Source organism: Cygnus olor, chromosome 3 (genome assembly GCF_009769625.2).
Source record: "Cygnus olor isolate bCygOlo1 chromosome 3, bCygOlo1.pri.v2, whole genome shotgun sequence".
Taxonomy (NCBI): Eukaryota; Metazoa; Chordata; class Aves; order Anseriformes; family Anatidae; genus Cygnus; species Cygnus olor.
Window position 1 is genome coordinate 110,348,121 of NC_049171.1, and position 25,092 is coordinate 110,373,212.

At 42.4% G+C, this 25,092-nt stretch overlaps 2 protein-coding genes across 12 annotated transcripts in view; one reads left to right on the forward strand and one right to left on the reverse strand.

Moving 5' to 3' along the window:
- LOC121068173 overlaps positions 1–15,444 on the reverse strand; it is a 68,299-nt gene extending 52,855 nt beyond the window's left edge. The window contains exons 1-3 of one of the 7 annotated variants that reach the window (XM_040553238.1): positions 15,400–15,444; positions 14,226–14,272; positions 12,840–12,916 (exon numbers count right to left, since the gene is read on the reverse strand). The gene's annotated coding sequence lies outside the window, so the exon portion shown is untranslated. Of the gene's footprint in view, positions 1–12,839; positions 12,917–14,225; positions 14,788–14,818; positions 15,010–15,399 lie in introns of those variants that run through there. The other 6 variants (XM_040553234.1, XM_040553233.1, XM_040553236.1 and 3 more) reach the window with 6 other exon arrangements.
- Positions 15,125–25,092, forward strand: part of AFTPH (aftiphilin) — a 46,794-nt gene continuing 36,826 nt past the window's right edge. Inside the window, exons 1-2 of one of the 5 annotated variants that reach the window (XM_040553223.1) lie at positions 15,154–15,290; positions 15,964–16,141. The gene's annotated coding sequence lies outside the window, so the exon portion shown is untranslated. Of the gene's footprint in view, positions 15,291–15,963; positions 16,142–16,248; positions 16,270–25,092 lie in introns of those variants that run through there. The other 4 variants (XM_040553222.1, XR_005818675.1, XM_040553227.1 and 1 more) reach the window with 4 other exon arrangements.

Genomic DNA, 25,092 nt, shown 5'->3' on the forward strand with positions numbered 1-25,092 from the left:
GATTCCCACAGAGTAATGGTAGCAATTGGACGATCATACCTATGCATATTAAAATGCCAGCAGATGAATTACTGGACAGTGCCAGCAATCCTTTCACTGTCTGGGGCAGGAGGAAAGGGCACGAATGAACAGCTCAGAAGTTGAGCAACTGACAAGGACAGCGTTTGTGCCTCTAAGAGTATCCTGGGAGCTGTGTGGCTCACACTGGCCAGTGTGGAAATGAAGCTGGTAAGAAGCAAAATCACACTTTCCAGGATGAAGAGATGATGCATTTGCAGGTCCAAGCGTGCATCTCTCTCCTGCCTTACTTGGTCCCATAAGGCACGGAATTACATCTCTGTCAGTAAAGAGAACTGACAGCCATCTACAGACAGCCTTCAAGGATTCAGTCCTGGGTCTCCGCTGCTGGTGGGTGCTCACTAAACCTCAGCAAGACTGCAGAAGTGTAAGGCTGTGCAGATGTGGGCACGCAGCTGGTAGGGCTGAGCTGCCTCTAAGCAAAGTCAGCTGGAAGGTAGCCAGGAGCTGCCTGTGCGAAGCAGATGCGCAACAACATCTGATGGGAACTTATGTGTCTTGTAAAGCATTTATAAGTCTCATAAAACAGAAGAGTGCTTCAGACTGTCTGGAAATAATATTAGCCAGGTTAACAGTCCTGTCATTGGTCTGGTTTAGACAGGAGTTGTACAGCACTGATGAAGGTCGGAACATTTCCAGTAAAAGCCAACCCAAGTGTCTCTAAGTAGAGCACAATTTGGGTTCACTTGTAGAAGAACTCACTAATGCACACTTGAAGCACTCAGCATCCAATACAGGTAAGTGACAGAATGCCCCAGATCTTCTGCTTCTCCATTCCTTTATCTCCCTTTCATTTTCAGCCACATCGTGGACCTGTGCCTGTGGTCAGGCCAGTGACTGTTGCTGTATTCAACATAAATAAACTGATGATCACAGACCATCGCAGGAACATCCAGACCATCCAGTGACTGTCACACTTGATAAAGCTGGCAGCCCAAATAGTTCAGAGTCTTTGGCTGTGCTGACTGGAATTCAGTTTGGAGGACAGCACAAGGGATGCAGAGAGCATTACTTTCCCCAGAGAGATTTTTCTTTTAATTCTCTTTAAGTACAGTTGGTCTGAAACCTAGTCAGTACTCTTGAATTTTACATATTTGTTGTTGCAATAGGACAGCTTGGTGTCAGAGGCTATTAGATGCCCGGTCTTTTTCAGAATCCTGTTAAGTTCATGCATGCTGATTTTATGAATTGCGTACAAAGGAAACTCTCGGTCCACCTTCAATGTACCATTCTTCTGTTTCGTATGCCCTTTTATCCTTTAATAGGTGGATGAGTAAAGAGAAGACCCTAAGCTATCTTCTCAGTATCATTTAGCTTTCTATACACTTTCATCATGTTTATTATCACCTTCTTCAAGGTACACCGTCCTTTTCAACCTAATGACCAAATACCAGACAGGAAACTTTTCTAATGTTTTACCACATTGCTTCAACCTACACGGTAAGAATTAACAGTCACCACAGTCAAAGTAAATTGTAGGTGGTGGCATATTGCCTAACATCCTGATGTAAATGTAAGATAAAGGCCGACTCCAGGGGGTGTAGCGCAACATAAAATCCAGCCGTACAGACTTTGCAGATCAAGTTTTATCTTCATTTCAGAAAAGCCTTTAATTATGCTGAAATGTGTGCTTTCAAGCTTTCCTACACCTGGCCTTCAGGAAACCCCTCAGTTAACTGCAGCCAGTGACTCCCTCTGTCACTCGCTCCCCGCAACGGATTTTAGACACTCAATCTGTACAGCCACGGCACGAAACCAAACGGTACTCCATCTCCTCAGCTTGTTTCCATGCCTCTGGCCAGCCTCCAAATAAATTTTGTTGCTTCCTCCGTGTTTGAGCTGTCTTATTCTACCTGCAGTGCTGGAAGGGAGTAGCCAGATTTGGCTTCTAAGAGCATACCGCACCACAAGGAACGCCTTGTTCTAGGGAGGGCACGGCAGGAAGAAATGTCCTTCATGGCTTTTGGGGCGATGTGAGCCAGGTTTCAAATGGTTTTCACTGCCAGAGACTGTCACCCATCTCCTGCACATACGAGCTCCACTTGTCCTCTTCTGAGCTGCTTGGTTTAGACCTCAAGCAGCTCCAGAGGGAAACTGTGAGTATCTTCACAGGTGAACTCCCATATACGGCCATGAAGCCACGGGCTGTGATGGTTGGCATGCAGATACGTATCAGCATGCCAAAACTTCCACAGCAACATGTAACTAGTATACACAAACACAATTACACATGCATTTATTGGGAGAAGGTGGTAGAGTGACTCAAACATGTGTCAACAGCTTCCCAGGGTGAGGATTTAAAAGAGTTATTTGGTGTAATAAAGACTGATGCTTAATACACAATTTTCCACAAAGACTGCTTTTTTGCTTAGGCCAGCTGAGTGGCTACATTAGTGGGAAAATGGGAAGCCTTGTCATGGGTGAGTAGTAGCTGAAACTGGGGGGGTATTCACGCCACCTTCTGCAGCATCTAATTTCAGCTGCGGTAATTGAGTCTGGTCTCTGTGGGTTCCCTATATAGGCAGTGGAAAGAGAGACGCTCCTCCAGAGGATGATTTATCACAGACAGTTTTGATGCCCTGAATGGCCTTCCAGAGGCCCTAGCTCCAAGTCTAAAAAGGGTCCTTGAGGACGTTCACCTTCAACGGAACAGCCAAATGTAGATAGATGCCTGATGTCCCCTTCACACGCACACACAACCCTGTGTTTGAAAGTTTAGGGAAAAAAAAAGAGCTGGAAACAACCACAGATACGTGACTTCAGACATTTCCTTAAGCACCTGCTAATAGGAAGGAAACTACCACCCTAAGAGAGCGAAGAACAACAAAGGCTTTCAGTGCTGAAGGCAGAGGGTTATGCATCACTCACACAACAAAGAAGACACTTGCAATTCTGCTTCCACAGGGGTTCACCTGTCCTGCCAGGCTTGGCAGGAGCTCTGAACAAAAAGCCCTGGAAGGAGTGGATGTGCACCTGTACAACATCCCTCTTCAGCATCCCACAGGTGATGCAAGCAGCTTCTCCATGTAGGAGTATGAAACACAATACACTTATCAACTAGGAATGCTAAATAATGTGAAAAAGGCTCTACAAACATGTGACCCTTATTTATTTTAATAACTTTCCATATTGCTTAGAGCCGAGCTTCCTACTAGCCAGATCCAAAGTAATTATTGGTTACAGGAGCTTTCAGTGGCTTTCAACCAGACGCTTCCTGGGTTGCCAGAAATAGGCAGCAAAAGGAAAACAGCGTGCCTCCCTTTACACAAAAAGTAAAACCAGATAAAGCAGAATTATATTTGAAAAGAGCAGATTAATCTTTTTGCTCAGAGTGAACAGGGCAATTTTTTTTATCCCAGTTGTTTTTGAACTGTTTAGCACCTGCATGTGAAAGAAGACAGAACAGCACCTCTTCAGAAACCGAGCGACTGAACAGCTCTTGGCTGGCGGGTTGCAAACAGCACCAGGAATGCTAGTAATGTTGCAGCATTCAGCTTTCATTCATTGGTGGTCTCCTACTCCTGAACACAGAGAAAAAATATAGAGATCCAGGTTCATCTTTGCTGGTACTTCACTGATGTCAAGGAGGTTACAGTAGCAGGCAACTCTGACCTGAGCTGTGTAGGGTCCCTGGTTTTATACATAGCTTCAATTCTATCCGTGCAAAATGGTTGAACGCCAGAGCTGTGTGAATGATCAATGGCCACACAGACTTACAAGTCAGCCAGGCAGGCATTTCAGAGTGCTTTACCAAAAGGTATAAATACCAGGTATTAATTATTGAGTGACCGCCTCCCTCTGGGGGAAGGAGACAGAAATAATTTGCTGGGCTCAGCCTCAGCTAGCACCGGTGCTATGATGTATGTGAACGTGCTCACCCTCCCGTAAGGCTGCAGCCTCTACAAAGGAGAGGCAACGGGCAGACCGTCTGAAAACAGAAAGGGAATGGGCCCATCTCTTTGCACAGAGATAACAGCCCTCCAGCTGCTTATTTAGCCTCAGTCAGACTGCATCCCATCCTGTGAATCTGCCAGCACCCAGGGAAAAAACATGGGCATGAAAACCCTTGCTCAGCAGGTGCAGGACACGGGCTTTTCATTTTCTAAGACAATATTATTTTTATATGCAGTCTTAGGCAAACTCAGGAGTCCTGATGTGTTCTTACTCTCTTCAAATTCCTTGTCTACTCTGTCCAGCTAAAGACTGAACAAAGATTTGGGGTGAAAGGCCCTGATGGACTGCAGGAATAGACAGGCAGTGCTGCACTCATCTATTTTATTTTGTTAAACCTGAAGACTTCAGAGATACAAGACTGCATGTACACACATATTTCATTGACTGTGGGGTCCAGGATGGTGAAGTTTTTGGAGCTTAGCGATTCAGAGCCTGAATCTTTTCTCACTCCTGCCCATTTTGAACTTATCAGGATAGTCCCTTTTGATATTCTCCATGGAAATTAAGGGAAAACAGTCAGATTCCTAACTTTGTTAGGACTAGGATAAACCTTCTGCAGGTAAAGATTTAGGCAACTGTGGTCTTACTCTGACAGACTGACAGCACTATGAACATAGTTTAAAGAAAAAGCAAGCCAAAGGAGATGTCAAAGAAGCACAGAGACACAGTTTTCTGGGTTTTAATTGCAGTTGGCTCCTGTGGAGTATCCTGTGAAGGGCTTTTACACGGGAGCAGCCCATTAGCTTTAAAAGATCACACACCAAAGCCTCAGAAGAAAAAAATGAAAACACTATCTTCATGCAGGCAATATTAATCACCAAAAAAGCAAGCATCACACTCAGGTTTTTTGTCCTTTGCAAGAAAAGTGTAAATACATGCAGGCAGATGCACACAGCTCTATTCCTGACCTTCAAAATGTTTTAAATGCTAATGAGTCAGAAGCCTACCTATGCATGTTAGGTAGCTATCTCTAGTATTTTCTACCATTCTGCCAGTAGAGCAACTTACCCCCTTATACTCTCTGGGGAGATCCCTCTCTTCTAGCAACCAGTGCCTTGGTAAAACAGTGGTTCTGTTTTTTTTTTCCCATACTTGAGCAATGGCAGTGCAATGGAAAACGCAAATGGTGCCTTTGTGCACTGGAGAAGGGCACGTGGTGGTCATGGTGATGTTTGCTTTCCAGGATGTGAAATGGTTGAACTCAACATCAAGGTATTAGATCAGCTAGAAGGAAAGAGGGGAATAAAACCGGCACTCAAAGACTCACACAAATGCTGCGTATTTTCCATACACCAGCACTAACTGCTACAACTGCAGAGATCGTTTCCTCTCCGTCACGGGACTCACATTCACCACTGATACTCACTCTAACGAAACTATGACTCCCAAGGGAAACTTGGAGGCTGATGTGGAGCCTGATCTAGGGCAGCACTAGACTGGGGTCCAACACAGCGCTGACCTACAGGCACCCCCTCATATCAGTTCTGTGCAGGAAAAGAAAAGGTCTTTTCAGCTCAGGATGTAACGGTCCAGCCTATCCCTGAAAAACCCAGGCCTGACACTTTTCACATGTGAAGCTTTCCCACAGGCAGAATGAGTCTCGAGAAACCCTAGAGATAATGCTGTGATGGCTCCTTGTACACAATCAGGAGAGAAAAACACACCACAGACACTGCACTGGGCCCTGGGGCACGCTTGTAGCTGTGCAATGCTACCATAATGCGCATTAACAAACAGAGCAATAAGGTAATAATTGTGAAGGGAGAAGAGACCTATCTGATCCACTCCTAACTGAATTAAAGGCACTACAGTAGCTTGCACATAACAGAATCTGACTCAGAAGAAACTGGCCCAGCTCTGTAAAAGCAAACCAGCCCTAAGGCAAACGTGAGCGCAGTGACTCCTTGTCATGCTTTGCAGAGGGTGAGAGTCCTGAGTTGGCTAGGTAGCACAAAGTTGTAGCTCTGTCTGTCCTCATCTCTCTGTCAGACTGAGAAAGGGGGCCTCTCCAGAGGGGTGGCCTAGCTAGTAGCTGCATATAAACAGTCAGCCAAGCCCAGAGATGTGTAAGTAACATGGGGCTCTGAATTCACAGCCTATAGGGTAATTTAAGCGTCCTGATGGAACTATGGAGTGGAAAAATCTTCTCAGTGTAACCTGCTGTCAAACTGCATCTGAAGACATTTACATGCGGAAAAGTCATGTGCTAAAATGCCTACGTTAATTTTGAACGAAAGCTGGTTCACATCCCACCATCTCTTTGAACAGGCAGAACAAGCATCTGACTAGCAGGAGAACTCTGCTGTGCTCCTGAAACTCCCTCCAGCTCTACCACGTGACGGTACACACAGGAGTCTCTGCTCCTCAAAAAATCTGGGCTATTGCCAACAGGTTTTCCATCAGGAATTAGCTGCTGCTCAGAGAAGCGTGAATCATCTCATAGGATGAAAGGTTTCCTAAGTGAGATGGGCTGCTAGCAGACACAGGTTTGATTTTTGGAGATACCTGCATCGCTAGCAAGGGTCCTGCGTCTTGGCTCCTCCACAGAGAAGGATTTGTTGGAAATTCCACCCAATATGGAGTAAACAGTGAGTAACCGAGATATGGTCTCTGCCCAGGGGATTTCTTGCCGGAGGAGACAAGCCCCTTTGCAGCAAAATATGGATAAATATGGATAAAATATGGATTTTAGCCAAATTTGGATATAATTATATCTCTGCTGCTCATATAACATTCCACAACTGGACAATTGGACCAATGCCATTGGCATGCAAACTGATTGTGAGTCGCCATCAGTCTCTCTTTTAAATCCACCAAACTACTGACTTGCATCTGACTGAGCGGACAGCAAACACTGTGGCCTACATTATAAACAATTCCATACATGCAGAGAAATTGAGACAAATTCGCCTCTTTGAAACATCTCACAATCAGCTCCTGTTGGGAAGACATTTCCTGGCTGGTTTGGTGCTGTTTGGAGCTGTTTCCAACTCACTAGCACTGTGTATGCAGAACAGAGGCATGAGAGTTCAACACCTAGGTTGGATCTGTCAGGTCCCAGTTTGGCCAGATGAAGGTATGGAGCCCAATGTGGTGCTCTGAAAATAGCCCTCTCTCGGCTATAATAGGAATCTAAACTCCTTCCAACAATGGTTAGGCCATATAAATTGATAGTCTTACTGTATTGTAAAACTTTTTTTCACTTCAGTGCTTAAAAAAGGAAAACCATGAGCCAAACTGACCACTAACACACACCCCTTGACCAATAAGGTTAGAGAAGGGGTGGCTGCAGCTCCTTGCTCTAAGATGCACATATTCCTCTGAAATAACACAGGCTGTGCTTAGACTGTGTGATAGTCTGCACTTTGACTGTCCCTGGCAAGGGCTCCTGCAGAGCACATCAGTGACACCATTTAAGCCTGCTGGGATTGTATTTGTTTACTAGACTCAAGGAGCTGGCTCAGAGACAGCACCCTTTTCCCAGCACAGAAACAGAGTTAACCACGATTTAGAGAGAGTGCTCCTCCTTAGAGCCCGGTGCATTTAAACAGATTTCTCAGGCACCTGGATTTACCTATTTTCATCTGCCCTAGCTCTCCTTGCAGCACGCTGGTCCAGCCACTTTCAAGAGACCTCCATGTGATCCTGTATATTGAAGTCTCTGGGGGTTTGATTTCTCATCTCCCTGCTGGTTTTGTGCTTGCCTTTGTTGCCCTGCTGTCCCCCTCACCCCCCAGCTCTCCACACTCCCCTTTGCTTGCTCCTTCCCACATTCTGCCTCCAACGAGCCTGTTTGTGCCCTGTTCTTGGTATAAACGTCTGGGGTTCAGTTTTGCTTCTTTCTGCTTGTGAGGCAATGGCCGGGGACCACACAGAGGCCAACACATCCCTGTGGTGAACCTTGCTATGCAATTTAAGGAACTGCTTGACCCTTGCTGCCAAAGGCTACTTGTTCTGGAACAAGGCGTGTAGCTGAAAGGAACACTGGCCACTTCCACACCTTGACATGTTAGTTTAAAGCACCAGCAAAGATGGCTTTCTGCAAACACGTAAGATTCTGCATTGGAGTGTGCACATGCTGGGGTCTCAGCCTCAGAGCCCGGGTCCCACTACAACTGCTGGTACAGCCTTCGTGGTGCCTTGCTTTCAGAACTCCAGTGCAACTGGGACACACAGTCTTTCTGTTAGCACTCAAAACCAGTTTGGCTGTTTGGAACATGGTATATTCTGATTACATTTTGTCTTGCCGTTCATAATTTACCTATGACAACAACTCTGTCAAGTAACTTATAACCAGATTTGGCAAATCTCACATACCTCTCATATAAGAGCTTTCCAAAAAACAATCCTGTTCTTCTGAGATCTACCCCTGATGTGTGCCTACCTCCCAGATGCTTTGGGTCTCAATGAACAGAGATCAAAAAAGCAAACTCACTGCAGAAAAACATGATGGAGGATGAAATTAACGTGAGAAGAGGCATCAGCCTTGAGCTTGAAAGACAATATTGAAAAATCTTGTATTTTTTCATATTGAAAAAATAGCCACGCTCACAAGCTTTACTCTGCCACAGAGAGCTAGAAATCTTGCTTTCCTGCTGACAGCTGATGTACTCACACGACACATCTTCTAGGAGATGGAAGCATTGTCAGACCTGGGAGGAAACAAAGTGCGTTTTCTATACATCACTTTGGCTGTCCATAACTTGCTGGGTTGCTACCTGTGTCAGCTGTTTTCTCCTCTCAGCTTGCCTGAGTAACACAGTTAAATTGTGGCTGAAGTCAGACGGCTTTCAGCCCACACTTGCCTTAAAATTTATGTGCCCTTCACACCCAAGGAAGAGCCAGCATCACTAACAGCTCACCAGCTTTTGTCAGATACAGTTTGTCTATTGCCCCCTCTCAAAAACCTTGCCTTTGTTAAAATGTATACACTAAAACACATTTTGCACGTGCTGCTGATGAGTTACGTATGTAAGTATGTAGAGGCCAGGTATATGGGTATCGTTACCTCACTGATGTCATTAACTTCTGCCACTTTGAGGATGTGGTCTAAGCCATGGCAGGAAAAACGAGGCTGTTTTGACATTCATGAGCTGGTTAATCCACTAGGTAGCCTTCATATGCCAAGAATGTAAGCCTGCATGTTCATTAGAGGCTCCAAACACGGTTGAGACTCAGAATGGAGTTCCTTGGAAGAAAACAAAAACAAACCCCCCTCCCAAACACATGGTACTGAGTGTCAGCAATCCTACCCCTGCCCAAATAAGCCTGAGCCAAAAATCAAAGAACCATTTGGATGTAGGAGATTTCTAAGGCCTGCCTAAAATAATTGCCATTTCATCTTTTTTTCTGGAACTACATAATTTTCTTTGTAGTTAATGCATTTAGATTGTGTAAAGACAACTGGGATTTTTAATGGCTTGCAGGTCACAAGAGAGTGGGCTGCTGATGTAGTAATGCCTTATAGTTTTTGTAACTACGACTCCAGTAAAGATTTGTAGGAGATTTTTTTTTTTTTTTTTTATTTGCTAGGGAGATTTGTATGAAATAGTAACGTGCTTGCACTCCAAACAGAGGCTTTATATGCTGCATATAAAGCATATGCTAATGTTACGTATTTTATGCCATTACAACTAGAATAGATGGAGGCAATCCCTTGAAGAACTGGAAAACTTCTGTGGGATACCCATAACAAGAGAACCCATTGCCTGGTGATTTGCCTTGCCCAAAGGTCAATGCTAATGGACTTAGCAGTGATACAGAAGACGTGAGCAGCCGAGACGTTCAGAAGAGTACCTCAGTACCTCTGAATAGCTTTGAAAGGCACTACAGCCCCGGGAGGAAACACGGATCACCACACAGGAGTGGCCATAACAGCTAACAGCAACCGTGGGGAGGCCAGGCTCAGCAAGTTCCTTTCACTGTCAGCAGAGTAAAGACGACATGGAGCAGGAATTAAGACGCTCTCTGAACAGCGGGAGACATGGAGGCTTGGCATCCTTGCTGCACAGCCAGCTCACAGACACAGATGGGGTAAAGCTGCTGGTCTCTTCTCAAGGGGGTCCCCAGTGTGGCTGGAGGATGCCTGGGGACCAAGAGGCACTCCCAGCTCCCTGATCTCTAACTCAGACAAGAGCCTTGCACTGCCTGTGGAAGCCCCAGGCAGTCTGCATTGATTCGGGATGGAGCTCAGGGCACCAACCATTGCATAAAGAAAAAAACAATGACTGCTACAGGTCTTTTAGCATCTTCCGATGCTTAAAGACACATCAGCAGTGCAGTTCAGTAACAGGCCACTTAGCTTATCCTCTTCTCACACAAAGCTTTGTTTAACTTAGGTAACAGTAACTGCACATTTTTTCTTTCACTAACTCTTGCGTATTTAGAAGGCAGAGGAAAGGGCGTATTATCCATTCAGCCAGCTTTGATAATGCCCACCTTTTGAAACCACAGCCACAAACAATTTTCATGTAAAGCTTTTGAGGCTGATCGGTGAATTTAGTCAGACAAGCTCTTTCTGCTTGATAACGCAGTAGCAGGGGTTATTTCAGCTATAATGGTCTAAGATAAATGCAGTTTTACTAAATTAAAAGCATTTCACAGAAATGTGCCAATTCAGTTTCATGTCAGGATGGGAAAAAATCAAAACATTCTGTGAAGATAAAATGCAAGAGCTTGACTTCCTGTTTTCAATTTGCTTGATTTTCTACTTTTATATTTCATTTTCATGGAAAAAATTTAAATTAGTTAGCATTGCATTGACAATAGCACAAATGAAAGGCTCTGGCATTAGTGAAATGAAATGATCTGGTAGGCCCAAAGAACATTTTAAACTCATTCTATGGATAATTTCAAATCTTCAACTGTTTGATTCAATTTTGAATTTAAAAAAATAAAATCAAGCACCACAATTTCTCAGGAAACAGGATGTCTAGCTTCTGAGCTGCAGCACTGCCAGAGTCAGCAGAGAGGGAAGCAAACTGCCTGAAGTATAAAAACTTATCTATCTTTTGATTAGAGTAAGTTTACTCTGTATACAAAGCTTGCACTGCCAGAAGACATGTTGTACTGTACATATTTTGCAAATAAATAAGTAACAATAAGTTTTGTTGTTGCTGTTGTTTATTTGTTTTAAAAGAAAAACTACACTGTTAGCAATCCAATGCGTTTCAGAAGATATTCTGCATTATACCATGCAATAGTGGTACAGCTTATAGTATAACCCAAAGCTACAATTAGGAACCATATTGTAAACTCCAAAATGAGAAATAAAAAGCTTAATGTTTTCCCTATAAATACTCCATTTTCTTGAGAATTATGAATAACTGAGTTTATGAAGGACATGGATGCAGATCATAACAAGTGCTCAGTTCCTAAACCAGGAGGAGTGAGCCTGCAGACCTTGTGGGTTTTTGAGACGGCCTTTCTGAATCTTGACACACCATGCTACCTTTTTCCAACTAAGACTTCTAAGAAGGCTGCGCCCTCTCCTGACAGTTTAGGACTTAGCAGTAGTGACTGATAAAGCTGTTTTGCTGCGGCTAACCAGTTTGGACCTTGGAGTCACCAAGAACAGTCCCACTTCAATTAAAACCTTTACTGCACTATATAAAAGGGGCTTCACATTGAGATGAATATCTCAAAATTACAGCGTTTCTTCACCAAGTTGTCAGAAAAGAAATAATGTGGAAGTATAAGACAAAAAAAAGGAAACAACTTTAAAATGTTTGAAGATTTTTAGAACACCACTCTAAAACAATCTTCAAATAACACAGTGTCTCTAATCCATGCAATTCTGCGAAGGAAACTTTCATGTGTTGAAAATACAACCTTGAAATTAGGATTGTAACTCATGGATTCCACTTCATAGAACAAATACATAACACAGCTAATGCTATTATAAAGAGTCAGTCTGCCTTCGTAAGCAAACGTAATCCCCTTCAATCGGCAAAGCTCACGCAGGAATGACTAAAAAAAATCCCACACATCTTGTCAATCATTCACTCTATGCCTAAGTGAAGATCACCTTCACTTTTTCATGTAGGACACTTACCTCTCATCTGATCCTGCATTAAAGTTAAATAAATTTTACAGACTCACAACTGCACACTGATTAAAGCTTCTGATCCTAGGAACTACTGAATACCACCAAGAGAAGGAAATTTCCCTCTGGTCAAACTGGCAGAGACTATTTGGAAGGATTTTCTGCCTTTCTTTGTAACTTAGGATATGACTCACTTCCTCAAATCATCCGGGAATTTTACTTAACCATTTTCCTTCTATTCTAGGACCTAATTACTGACGCTGCCGATCTTTCTGGCTCTCTTCCTGTGGTACATGGTTGGGCTTGTGGCTTTTCCACACAAGAGCTTTGCATTTGTTTTAGGGTGCTGGGGCTCAGGTTGCTGTCTGGGTTGTTTAGAAGACAGTGTGTTTATCCAATATGTTCATTCACATCATTGATGTATCAGTTGTAGAAGATAATTATCAAATTAGTTCCTCTAATTATGTTATTTATGATGTTGCCATAGGGGTGGGTAACACACACAGCCAATGACCATTATATAAACATGGCTGGTATGGGAAAAGATTCTCCACAGACTAACAGCACACTCTGAAGTATACTTTGGGCCCTTGGAACTTAATGGCTGTTGCCAGATATGGGAAGAAATTACCTAATTTGTCTGTTGCTTTACGACCAAGTATTTCACTTCTTTTACATATTTTTGTCTTCACCGATACAATTGTAAACCACAACGTTTTACACTGGGTGAAGCTCAAAGATCTTTGACGGCTAAATTGCCTACCTTCCAGTCCCCTCATTGCTTCTCCTCTTGTCCTGCCAGGTCAGCACAAGCTTTACACTGCATTTCCTCACACTAAGCTGAAAAAAAAAGAAAACAGCCACCAGGTGGCGAAATGTAACACTCACACAGCCTCGTTAATAGTCACTTATGATTATCTTAAGCTATTGTAACAGGATTCCTAATGTAATTGAAATATTGTATTAACAATATAATTTTCGCATGCTTCCCAGAGGCCTTATATGTCTTATTAAATTGGTAGATTAATTATAATTACTCTTAAAAAAGCATTTGAGGCATTTTTATTCACAAACCTGTCTCAAACACGAAGAGTCGTATGTACAACCCTGTTTTAAGCCTTCCTCAGAAAAATTACTGTGTCTAAATATTTGCTTAAGCCTCCATAGGAACAAAGCTTTATTATTACACTTTGATTGCTATTTTATTATTGTAATTTGTCAGCATGTTGTAACTGCTGTAGTGTTCAGTTTGCTACTGTCAAAGGATGTACAGCAGGCTTCGCACATTATTTAAAACCTTGTTACGCATTTTAAAATACTTGGTGTTTGCAGTTTTGACAATACTTACCAATACAGTGTAAACAGGCATTAGGGAGGAAAAAAGCATTTAAAGAACAGAAGTATGCATGTGTTATTTCTCATGATTTTTATTAGTAGTTTTGCTCTTAATGTTCTTTCATCTGTGATGTCAAATCATTGTCTGCTTGTGCTCCTTGGGAAAAAGGGCACATAAAAAATATAAAAACCACAGTATCTCCCTGTGTGGTTTCTTGACAGTCTTTCTACCCCTTTTGACTGAATTTGCACAGTAAACAAGTGAACTAAACCATAAAAATACAACCTTGACAAACCCAGTTCAACTAAAGGAAGATTTGACCACTGTCGCACTTGAAACTAGCCTATACACACACCTTCTCTATGAAATGGAGACACTTATGAATCTCATATTCCAGAAACAAATTTGTACCGAGCTACTCTTTGAAGGAGGCAACTCTGGCAGCCCCCAGTGTTTATGAACTGAGGTTTCAGCTCGACACAGACAGGCCCTCAGGGACTCAACTAGGATTAAGTGGTTTGTAAACTCTGAAGTTCAAGAAGTTTGCCCCCTGGTCACACAGAGACATAAAAGGTGGAATAGTGATCCTGCTGTCTGTTCCAGAGGTGGATTTGGAAACAGGATTGTGGGATCATATACATGGGATCAGACTACTTCCCCCTAAACTTCAAAGGGGCAAAACTTTGCAATCAACAATTTCCTATGCAGAAATGCTATCCTAACCCTCAAGAATTAGAAATAAAGCCATATCGTAACACAGGCAAAACCAAAATCTCGTTAGAGATTTTGAGAAGAGATGCTCTAAGCCCTCACCGAGTCCTCACACCAGGGGTATCCATCCTCCGCAGCGCTGCTCCTACCTACGAAGCACTGTCCTTTCTCAGCTCTCCTCCTGCCACTTTCCCCGCTGAACACTCTGACAGATTCTCCCCGATTCCTCATCTCTATTTTGGGGATTCTTTTTATGTTCCCACCGGTTTGCCGAACCTCTCCGCGGAGAAACTCCCTCACGGCCCCGAGCCCCCTCACCGCAGCAGCCGTGAGGGAAGGGCACAGCTCCTGACAGGATTCCCGGCTCCGCACCCGAGCAGCCTCCCTCAGGCTCCACCTTGCGTAGCCGCAGGGCACCTCTTAAAAAAATAAGACTTAAATCCCTCATATTCACTAGGTGAGAGCGCGGAAAGCACCGCAACCCGGGGCTGTCCATCTGCTCGCAGCAGCAGACTCCAGCCCGCTCCCTGAGGCACCAAAGGGGCTGTGCAGACTGAGGGAGACCCGGGGGGCCGCGGAAGTTGCCCGACCGACTCTGGGAGCCGTTACGCGGAGATAACGGCCGCCAGGTAAAAAAAAAAAATAATAATAATAATTAAAAAAAAGAAGAAAGAAAAAAAACCCGCTGCCCTCACTCAACATGTCCGCCACGGCTTCACCTCCCTGCCAGCCGCTCCCCCGCCTCACCCCTCGTCCAAGATGGCCGCCCTGCCGCGGTAGGGGAGGCTTGCCAGCACTCAAGATGGCGGCTGCGCAGCAGCGCCGCCGTTTCCCTTAGCGGGGCAGCCGCCGCCGCCGCAGCGTTGCTCGCTCGTTCATTTATTCATTCGCCTTGCCCGCCCTGGCGCTGCCCGCCTCTCCGGCCGCTGCTGGGAGCGACGGGGGCGGTGGCTGTGCGGGGCCAAGTGGGCGGTGGCAGCGGGGCAGGAGGCGGTGGCCGCCGGGAGGGGGCCGGGCTGCCGCGACGCGGTTCCTGTCGCCGTGACATGGGTTCCCCCTCGATGGCGGCTGCCGCGGGAGGCCTTAGATAACCGGCCGCGTCCCCTCTCCCCTTCCCCACCGCAGCCATGCCCGCCCGGGCCCCGCCGCCCCCCGCGCAGCCCTCAGGTAAGAGGCGGTGCCGCCGCCGCAGCCGCAATCCCCTCGCCCCGGCGGGTCGCCGAGCTGGGGGCGGCCGGTTTCCTCCGGGCCTTGGCCGGGGAAGGGCACCCCATACCCCGCGGCAGCGAGCGGGGGATCCCCGGGGCTTGTCCTGCCTCGTCCGGGCCCTGCGAGGGAATCTCCTCTCCGCCCTTCCTCCCTCCCTCCCTCCCTCCAGCTGCGCCCGGCGGAGGGTGAGGTGAAAATCCCCGCAGCGGCCAGGGGTCGGACCTCAGCCGGCGGCTTTGTCCCTTGGAGAGCCCCCCGGGGGTGTGGGGACACCCGGGTCCCAAGGATCAGGCACGATCGTGAGGTGGCGGCTGAGGGCCGAGGGCTGGGTCCGCCCTGGGAGAGGGGGGCTCGGTGCGTGTGGTGCGGTACCACCAGTGGGGCTGGCCCGGGGGGCTTGCTTTCTGCTGCTTTGCTTCCCCTCAGGGGGTCAGGAGCTATGTTCAGCTGAAGATGACACTCAAAAAAAAAAGTTATGCGGTGGGTCGGGTGTTTTTCTTCAATGTAACGCTGTTCTAAAATTCAGCAGAAATGCTGAAACGCATATTAAGTGCTGAAACACATGCTAAGCACTGACGCTTCAGTTTGTTGTTGTACGTGGTGACCTGACGAACCAAAATATTTTTCTTAGGGAAGAACAGTTTCTTAAATGAAGGGTTAAGCCCTAGCATTCCTTCAGAATGTCACTGAGTTGGTTTCTTGGTGGTGGCAGCCCCTTTCGTCCAGCTTCAGTGCTCTGCACAGAAATCGAAACTTTGGGAAGTTTGCTGTTCCATTTGAAGTAAACATCTGCTCATAAATGAACTGAGGTACCAGAAAAAACTTCATCAACAAGAGCTGTACCACGTTGGTCACATAAGTTTTGTTCTCATGTGTGGTTTACAGCATGATGTGCTTCGTTAGAGCTGATTTCTTCAGCTGCTGAGTTCATGGCAAAGTGAGTTTGATGGAAGTTGGTTTTTTAACTGGGCTTGTCCTTAGAGGTTGAACGTAATTAAAAGTATTTCCTTCTTGTTTTATTCTCTGGACATATGAACTAGACTTGGAAAACCAATTAGCCTACTTTAAGCCTAAAAACATTAGGTTGTATTGTCAGCGCAGACAGAAGTCTGTATGCATGCTCATATGCCTAATGCAGTTGGAGATGTATCTGGAGGAATATCGTGTTAATTGGGAGAGCCAGGGGAAGGGCTGAAGTACCTGTGACTGATAAGTTTTTTTAATTTTTTATTTTTTTCAGGAAATCTCCCTTTCACATAGGTGAAAATTAATAGCATAAACTTGAAGATATGAGAATTTAAACTTAAATACGAATTAGCTGCATAGAAAAGAGACTTCAGAAAAAGTAATATGTTGTGATGTTTCTTTTCCACATGATGTTTTGAATAAAATACATGTTGTGTGACCTTCTAAGGTCATGTGAAAGCATGACCTCTTCTTTTGACTTCCTTAATTTGTTTATAAGTAAACAATTGAAGGATCTCAGCCTGAATATAGCAATTTGTGCTATCCAGTTCTTCTGTTTATTTTTTTTGCCATGATCATGGTTTCATTTAGCACAGGATTTCGTAGATCTATAAAATTTAGACTTATTTGCAGTCAATTGTATTTGTTACATATTTATTTTGATTAAGGCAGCATGTGATGATTTCATGTTTGTAAGTAACCATCAAGAAATGCTTTACTAGCTTAAGTTAATGCCAGTATTTTAACACCCTAGTTGCATGAAAAACCCCCAAAACTCTTAAGCACTTTCAGAAGACTTGTCTTTCACAGTGGAAATAATAAACCAGCTTAGACAGACTTCAGTCAACTCTTTGCCCTTTCCTCTTGAAATATTCATAGAGCCCTCCTTGCAGAAATGTACTGGTATCAGTTGGAAAACCAGTGGTAAAGAAACCTATGCTAGATCTGGTTATTTTCACGATACTCAGCAGCATAATCATCTTTCAGATACTCATTATCTTTTTCTACAAACTGTTCATTCCTTTCTGTGCTATTGTAGTGTCTGACAACTTAAACTATGTCTTTGTGAATGTTTTACTGTAATGACATGCTAACCTTTTCATGGGGATTCAAAATACTCATTTATGATTTTTCTGGATAGTCCTCTTTGGAAGAGTGCCTTTCTCAGATCCTACTTGTTGGTAGGTTTCACAGATTTTTACTTCAAGCTGCTCCTATGTACACACACACACACAAAAGTCTTGAAATGTGCCTTGTTTGAAAACTGACAGTCTCGTTTTCAGTAGACTTTGTTCTGTGCTAATGTCTGTAGCAATTAAAGTTTTGGATTGACACTGCAAGGTATGTTTCTGTATGGGCACAAGTTGCAAGGTGAGTTAATGAGTCTGTTTCTGTAAGGGAAGTAATTTGTGTTCGTTTTCTTTTTTTTAAATCCAAGAGTCATTTCGAAGAACCCCAAGGAAGGGAAATCTTCCCCTACCTTTAGTATGTTTGAAAGTAGGTACTGGGGAAAGGAAACATGAAACCTCAAGATCATATGTCTGTTGAAAGATGATGGAAAATAGATCTTATTCTTTGGAGTATTAGGTGTCCCTTGTTTATTGTGAATGTTTCTTAATATTCTTAGTATGGCAATGTCTGTGGGTGGGATAAATGCTGAATAATGTAAGTCAGTTCTTGATAAGTGTGTTTAACTTGCTTCAGTCAGGTACATTTTTGCTTTGTTTTTTTCACCTACTTGTTCTTTGCATGTTGAAGAAAATATTAGTTCACTTAAAAGCAAGCGAGAATTTGCAGTAATGGAGGGAAAAACTACAGTTGTTTTGCTTGTGCTAGCATATTTCCTCTGTCGAGCTTTGTGAGACCCTTTCCTTTAAGAATGCACCTCGAGGCAGTTGTAGTCTGCTCTTTACTTTAGTGTACGTGAGGTTTGAGTGTACTGGAGAACATATTGCTCTGTAAATAAACCTCTAAGAAGAGTTGACCTTAGGTAATTTAGTTCTAATACTTTCTAATCCAGCACCTTTTCATCTTAATTTAGAACAGGTTCCCAAATAACATGTTTCAGGGTAACATCCAGAAATACATTTTCTCGCAGAGTTGAACACTGCTGTAAAATGAATTTAAGAAATGTTAAGAATGAAAGCATCCCGGTTATGCATTCCTTACGTAATCTCTCACTTCATACATTGTTTGGATGTGTACAGTAGGTTACGCACAAATGCAGTGTTCCCACAGAGCCAGATCTTAAACCTGATTGACTTTCCCAGCCGAGCATGTTTGCCTACATGAGTTTAAAAACATGCTTGTTCTTATAACATCTTCCCCAATGTCTGTTCACAGATTTAGATAGTGTCTTTTTCTGCAGCTGTTGAAGCCAGTCAGTTGATTTGCAGTGAAAACATTAGATTTCTTTTGCTTGTAGTAATTTTGTAAAAATAACCTGGTCTTTTTGTTTTGGGGAAGTGATGCTATTCTCGGTTAAGAGGAGAGTCATGAACAAACACAACATTCAGGTTCGTATTTTTCAAATGTTTCTTGGATTCCACAGCTGAGCATAAATGGAATATGGAGAAGCAAAACAGCACAGCTAGTGAAAGCATGTATTTGACTGCTTCTGTATAATCTGACAAGTAAGATTTAAAGGAAGATATCACAGAGCTATTTACATTTCACATTTGTGCCACCTAACTTAGTCTTCTTGTATGCGATGAGAGGGAGAGAAGCAGTGGCAAAGAGGTTTGGATCTTATACAGGGTGAATCGTCTGAGGATGCCTTGTGTTTACTGCCAGCTTGGGGAGGACAGGAAGCCTGAGCTTCTGCTGAGATAAGTGCCTGAGTCCTGATGGAAGGAAGCCTCCTGAGTTTTGTTACTTTAAAGTTCCTTTTACATACAATACTTCCTAATAGAAGGTGTCTGGCGTATTCGGTGTTTGTTAAAACCGCGATAATGTACAATTGTATTGATTAATGCCAAATGTTGGGTAATGAGAAATAAGGCTTATATTTAGACACACTGGCCGTATCGGAGGTGGAGAACATTGCTTGGATGTACATAACTTGAGGAAAACAAAAACAGTGTCCTGAAACTCCTGCTTTGTGTAATGGACCTTCTGGCCGTAACAGCATTAGATTCAAAATCGAAAGCATTGATTTCTGGAGGCTTTATGAAGTAAACATTTTCTTTCTGTATTTTGTTTGCTGGTAAGTTATTCCAAAAGGAAAAGTAAACTTAATAACCCAATTTAGGAACATATTGACTGCAGCTTGGACAATGACTCTTTTTGGATTGGATTATAGTTGTAGGAATATTGTTTTAACAGACAGACTTCTCACATCTACAGCGGCCCTTCTAGAAATGAGTTTTCAGGTGCAGTACAGAAAGACCATAAATCCATTTTCCATTGTTAATAGGCCAATGGAAAGGCAAAGTTATAACGGGAGACAGCTTTTCTTACTGGAAGCCAACATTTTGCTGTAACAAGGAGTCTAAATCTGGTCCTTACTAAGACATTTTTGATACTAGTTTGAGGAATTCCCTTGCAGTGAAGAGCTGAATGTTCTTGGAAAGAACAGATACTAGCAGCTAATGACTTGAATCCACCTCCTTGCCATTGCAAGCTTTTTGCTGCAAGGCATTTCAGTAACCTTGTAGTTTCTATCGTGGAGATCTTGATCATGCCATCCCTAGTTAGTTTAAGTTTCTTTATGGGTTGTGATAGGTTGCTTAACTCAGCTTTGCTTTCAGAATAATCTGTTATTGGGAAGTTATTCATTGTTTTGGTAATGTTCTCCTTAAAGGAAACATTCTAACCTGTAACATTTTGTTTGGGTTTTTGTTTGTTTGTTTATGTATCTCAGTTATTTCTTTACTTAGCGGTATTCCTGGTGGCTTCCCAGTGTTTTAGGTCTTATATAAGAACCAAACATGCTATTTTAAGTTTTGCCTTAGAAAATGCGCAGACAAGGAACTGTGTACACCTGCTTTTGCTTGTCGTAATTACATTCTCCTCTTTGCTGCTGTGTCTTTGTTAGATTTGCTATTGCTCTGCAAAAAGGTAATGAACCAAGATGTGGTCCATGTATGAGGAGAGCAGATGCTGTTCCCTATTTACTACAAGCAAATAATGAGATACCCTGGTTTGATAGTCAGTGTTTTAGAAACCTAATTAGTGACTTGACGTAAAAGTAGGGTATGAATTTCCAAATGTGATAGGGTATGAATTTTGTCCTGAATCCTTGCACTATCAAAACTTGAATCAACTACTACTCTAATCTTTTCCATCATTACAGACTTCCTTTTTCTCTTCTGTTGCGTATTTCAAATTAACTTGTTATGTGCTTAAATGCTTGTGGCATTAGAGGAAAAAAAAAGATTTAAAACTACGAACTGCTGTAATAGGATTGAATCTGACCAAATTAGTCAGCATCATTTTTTTCTTTGAAATAAAATGGCGATATGCACCATAAGTGTATTGATGAATTACATTTATAGTGCAGCTTTAACAGTGGTCTTATGTCTACTATAGTGAAATTTGTCTGTGAAATTCCTTCATAATGAATATCAAAATATGGATATAAAGAAACAGACGGAAGCAAGAACCAGTGCCTTTATCAGCTGTGTTTTTTTCTTTTTTTAATACCAAGTAAACGGTTGCAGAAAATTGCATCTGAAAGAGAAAACAATTCTGTGATACATTTTTCTGAAAAATGTTGGGCAAACTGCATGTCATGACAAATTGATGGCAATCCATTATCACTCTAATAATATAAACTATCTTTATTATGATTCAGAAAAACTTGCTGACACTTGTCAACATAAATCTGTAATTGGGAATAAATTAATCCAGCCTAAACAGGATCACTGAAATGCACTCTTGATTCTTTGCTTCAAGCTCTGCTGTCAGAAATCTGGGTTATTACAAACCATAGAAACATAGCTGCTCTATTATGTGCAGGTAAAAACTGTTATAACTTCCCTCAAAGAAGAATCCTGACTACATAGCATGCTGAAAAATTGGTGTTTTACATTTTTTCCAGAACCTTTAAATGAGCAGATAGGTGGTAAAGTACATGTTAACCTCTTAGCAAGCTTTTAAATTTGGGAGCCAATTCCCTCTTAAATACGAGGAAGATAAGTAACGTGCATCTCAGTCATGGATTTTCTTCAAATTCTACTTCCTGAGTAAAATCACATTTTACAAATGAAGAGGTTAACCACTTGAAATATGGGTTTACAAGATGATAGAGCCTCACAGCATGACTGGCAGGGTATGTCTGAGCTGGGTGGAGAGTTCTGCACTACAAAAGATGAAGCCGCAGTTCCAGCTGGTAGGCCCCGTTTGAGATGCCAGACAAAGCAGGGATTAACTAAAGGAATTAATGAACAAAGTTGTTGTTCTGTTAGCCCGGTGGCTTTTCACCAAGTTAATGTTCCAGTGAAGGATAATGAATTGGGTTCAATAGTTTGTGGTTGGCAGGTGGAACGCTTTTGAAAGTCAAGAAGGGGGTTCATAATGAAATCCTTTCTGAAGGAAAGTGCATTAAGGATAAAAATCCTCATGCTTTTTTATGTTTCAAGGTGAATTGGGAGTATGCCCCCTGTTAAAAATTTATCAGTGATTAGTCCAAGGGCGGGGAAAGACTGATAAACATTTAAACAATTTCCTTCCGATAACCATTTAGTATGATGGTCTTCTGAGTTCTGTAAACAACAATTAAAGTATATTAACATATATACAGTACAATTTCATACATTTTGGAGTTCTTTAACATGGACTTTTAAAATGCATCTGTCTGTAATGTGGGCTTGTAAAATGCAATGATGCATTTCCATCATTGGAAATAGATGACGTTCAAAAAAAACATTGATAAACGAGCCCATACAAGTGATTATGCGATTAGATCATATGGGCTAAACTGATTAAACTAATTCAAGATGAGGATTTGAAAATCTGGTCGCAGCTTTGATAGTTAACTACAATTAATGTTCCTCGCAGATCCTGTTTTGGCAACTGTTCCTGAAACGTATCTGGAGCAAAGCATTGACTGCTGTTGTGTAAATGATCCCTGTGATGTTTTAAAAGTGCTTTGAAATAAAAAATTGAAGGAAGTTTCTTCCCTACAGCAGAAGTTACAGGGGAGAAAATGTTCAGATGATCGGAAATCTTCGTGCAAATTTGATTGGGTTTTGGCAGTCCGGTTCAGCCCCAAGTTACCTTTGTTCTGTTCTTCCTTGCCTACCTTTTTTTATGTTAACTAAGGGGAAAACAGTCTTGGAGGTAAATTCCCTTCAACAATGATGCTTGCTGCCCCCATGTTACTCATTTTGTTTTCTGAGTGCTGCGTATTATTTAATTTTTTTAGATCACCCTGCCCCTAAGAAGCTTCTGAACTCTGTTTTATTTCTGGGTGACATTAAGCTAACTATAGCCTTTTGTTTGTTTCTTTATCATTTACTGTATTATTTTTGTTATAATAGATAACTTGTGGAAGTACATCCAGTGCAGGCTAAGAAATAATTTTCATGGGCATTTTTCACATGAGATCTTGTGATGTCAGGTGGCGGAGCAGTAACTAATGCAGAGTTGAATGTGATTTTTTTCAAATAACTCAAGTGAGAAACAGCTTCTACATGCCTAGAAATGTAAAAAGATTTTTCTTTAAAACAGCATGCTTGTGGTGAAACAACTTCAGAGAAACTTCCTTTTTAATGGGAAAGTGCGGAAGGACTCCTTCAAGGCCTCTGATTCATAGTGTTAGGACACATCTGTGAGGTACAGATTAAAAAAAAAAGGAAATTAAACTTCTGTTATTAGTTCAGGCCTCATTGTTTAGTCTGACTTCTTAATTTAAATAATATTGGTCTGTATCCTGCATAATTTAGGAGGTTCCTCAGCATTCTCCCTAATTGTGATCCGGAAAGCCCCAGTAATGCAGGTGGGGAACCGAGCTCATGATGCTTCTTCGCCAAGTGCAAGAGATGCAGTTGACCAAAGTACCTGCTGAGATTTGGGAAATCATTAATTCTGATGTCATAGTCTAAGTGCAGAGCCATAAGTTCATGTATTTGCTAGATGGAAGCAAATTTGAGGTTGCTTTTGTTGTGCGCTTTCTCCTTCCCTTCTCATGACTTCTCATCAGTAAAAATAAGGCTCTTGGGATAGAGGATGCTGGTCTGTCTAGATTTATCTCCTTTTTTACTTGAATATATTTGCTTTCATGACGTGATTATTCTAAAACTGCTTCAAAAGAAGAAAAACCTGATATGTATTCATTTGGAGTTTTTAATATATGTGTTACTTCTGCGTTAACCTTGGTCTTTATTACTCATGTTGCATTGAGAACTTCAAGACTGCGTCTTGTGGACTTCAGAAACAGGTGTTTCGCAATCAAATGTGTTAGCTTCCTAGATTTAACTTGTGTCAGTGTACAAGCATTTTACTTTCTTAAGCATTTAATGTTTTCTGGACTACCTGTTTGAGAGTAGTTGAAATACTTAGGGATTTTATTTGGGTTTCTGCTTCAAATTTTTATGGAATTAGTTGCATACTTTTTTACTTTCCAGGCTGCAGAACACTCATTTTCTATTTTAAAATCATTTCTGTCTTAAAAATAGCTTTAGAGATGTCTTTTGGAGTGCATCTCTGCCAAATAAAGAAGAAAACATCTAATGACATGATAAAATGTAGTGTTGAGGCTGCAGTGGCTTTAATGATAGTGTTTGGTCTTCGTGATGGAGCTGCTTATCCCACCCTCTAGCTTTATTAGCTTTTTTTCCTGTTTGTTTGGCTGGTTTTTGGTAGGACTCTTGTCTTTACCTTCCTCCTTTCCAGCCATTTCATAGCTTCTCTTCAAGCTCCTTTTTCTTTTGGTTTATATCTAGCCTGTGCCATCCTTGAAATAGTGTTGAGGGTGGGCTTTTTTGTTCCAAAAAATGGTTTCTTGCCTTTACAGTCTCTTCTTCAGCTTTTGTCACATGGGGTAAGATAATAAATACGGTGTCAACTGAATTTTCCAAAGAGGTGTAAACACTCTTGTTAAATTCCAGGAGGTTTAATAATAAATTTGTGCTGTTGCCTACTGAGATTAAACTGGAAATTCATGGACTCAGATTTAGTTACAAAGAGTTATTATTTTTTTTTAATAACCAAATAAATTACTTTTTTAGTTTAAAAAAAAAAGGGGGGGGGAGTAATCCAAGAAGTCCTTTCCCATTTCCAGGGCCAATAGCAGGAATTGTGGGGGGTGAATCCCATTTCAAAGGATGCTGTTTTCTCTGTCCTTTCCCATTAGTGTCAGTGTGTTACTGAAGAGCTACAGGTTCGTGACTCTGGGAGTCGTGAGGTCCCGACACAGGGCTGTAGGGTTTAACCAGCTCCCTTCTAGCTTTGAAGAGTGCTTTCCCCAGGGTATGGTGCCTTGGGATGAGCACAGCTAATTACCTAACCAGTCTTTTTTTATTTTTTTTTCCTACAAAAGAACAACCAGCACGACTGCTCTGATAGTCACAAAGAAGAAATGCTGTTATCGTAGTTAGTGGATTGGAAACCCAGAAGCTTGGAAAGTAAACAGGTTGGCGAAATGTCAATGTGAGCTCAAAGTCATACTCCACAGGCATCTCAGAAAGGATCTTTATGTTCATGGATGACATTAAACAGCAGTTGCTAGACCTTGATGTAAAATGGGGAGAGTGCTTTTGGTCGCTGAAGCCTCTGAGGCAGGAGAGTGAAGCTGGTCTCTGAAATACCTTGCTAAGCAGCTGGTGCTGAGTAAGCCTATGTGGGAGCTTGT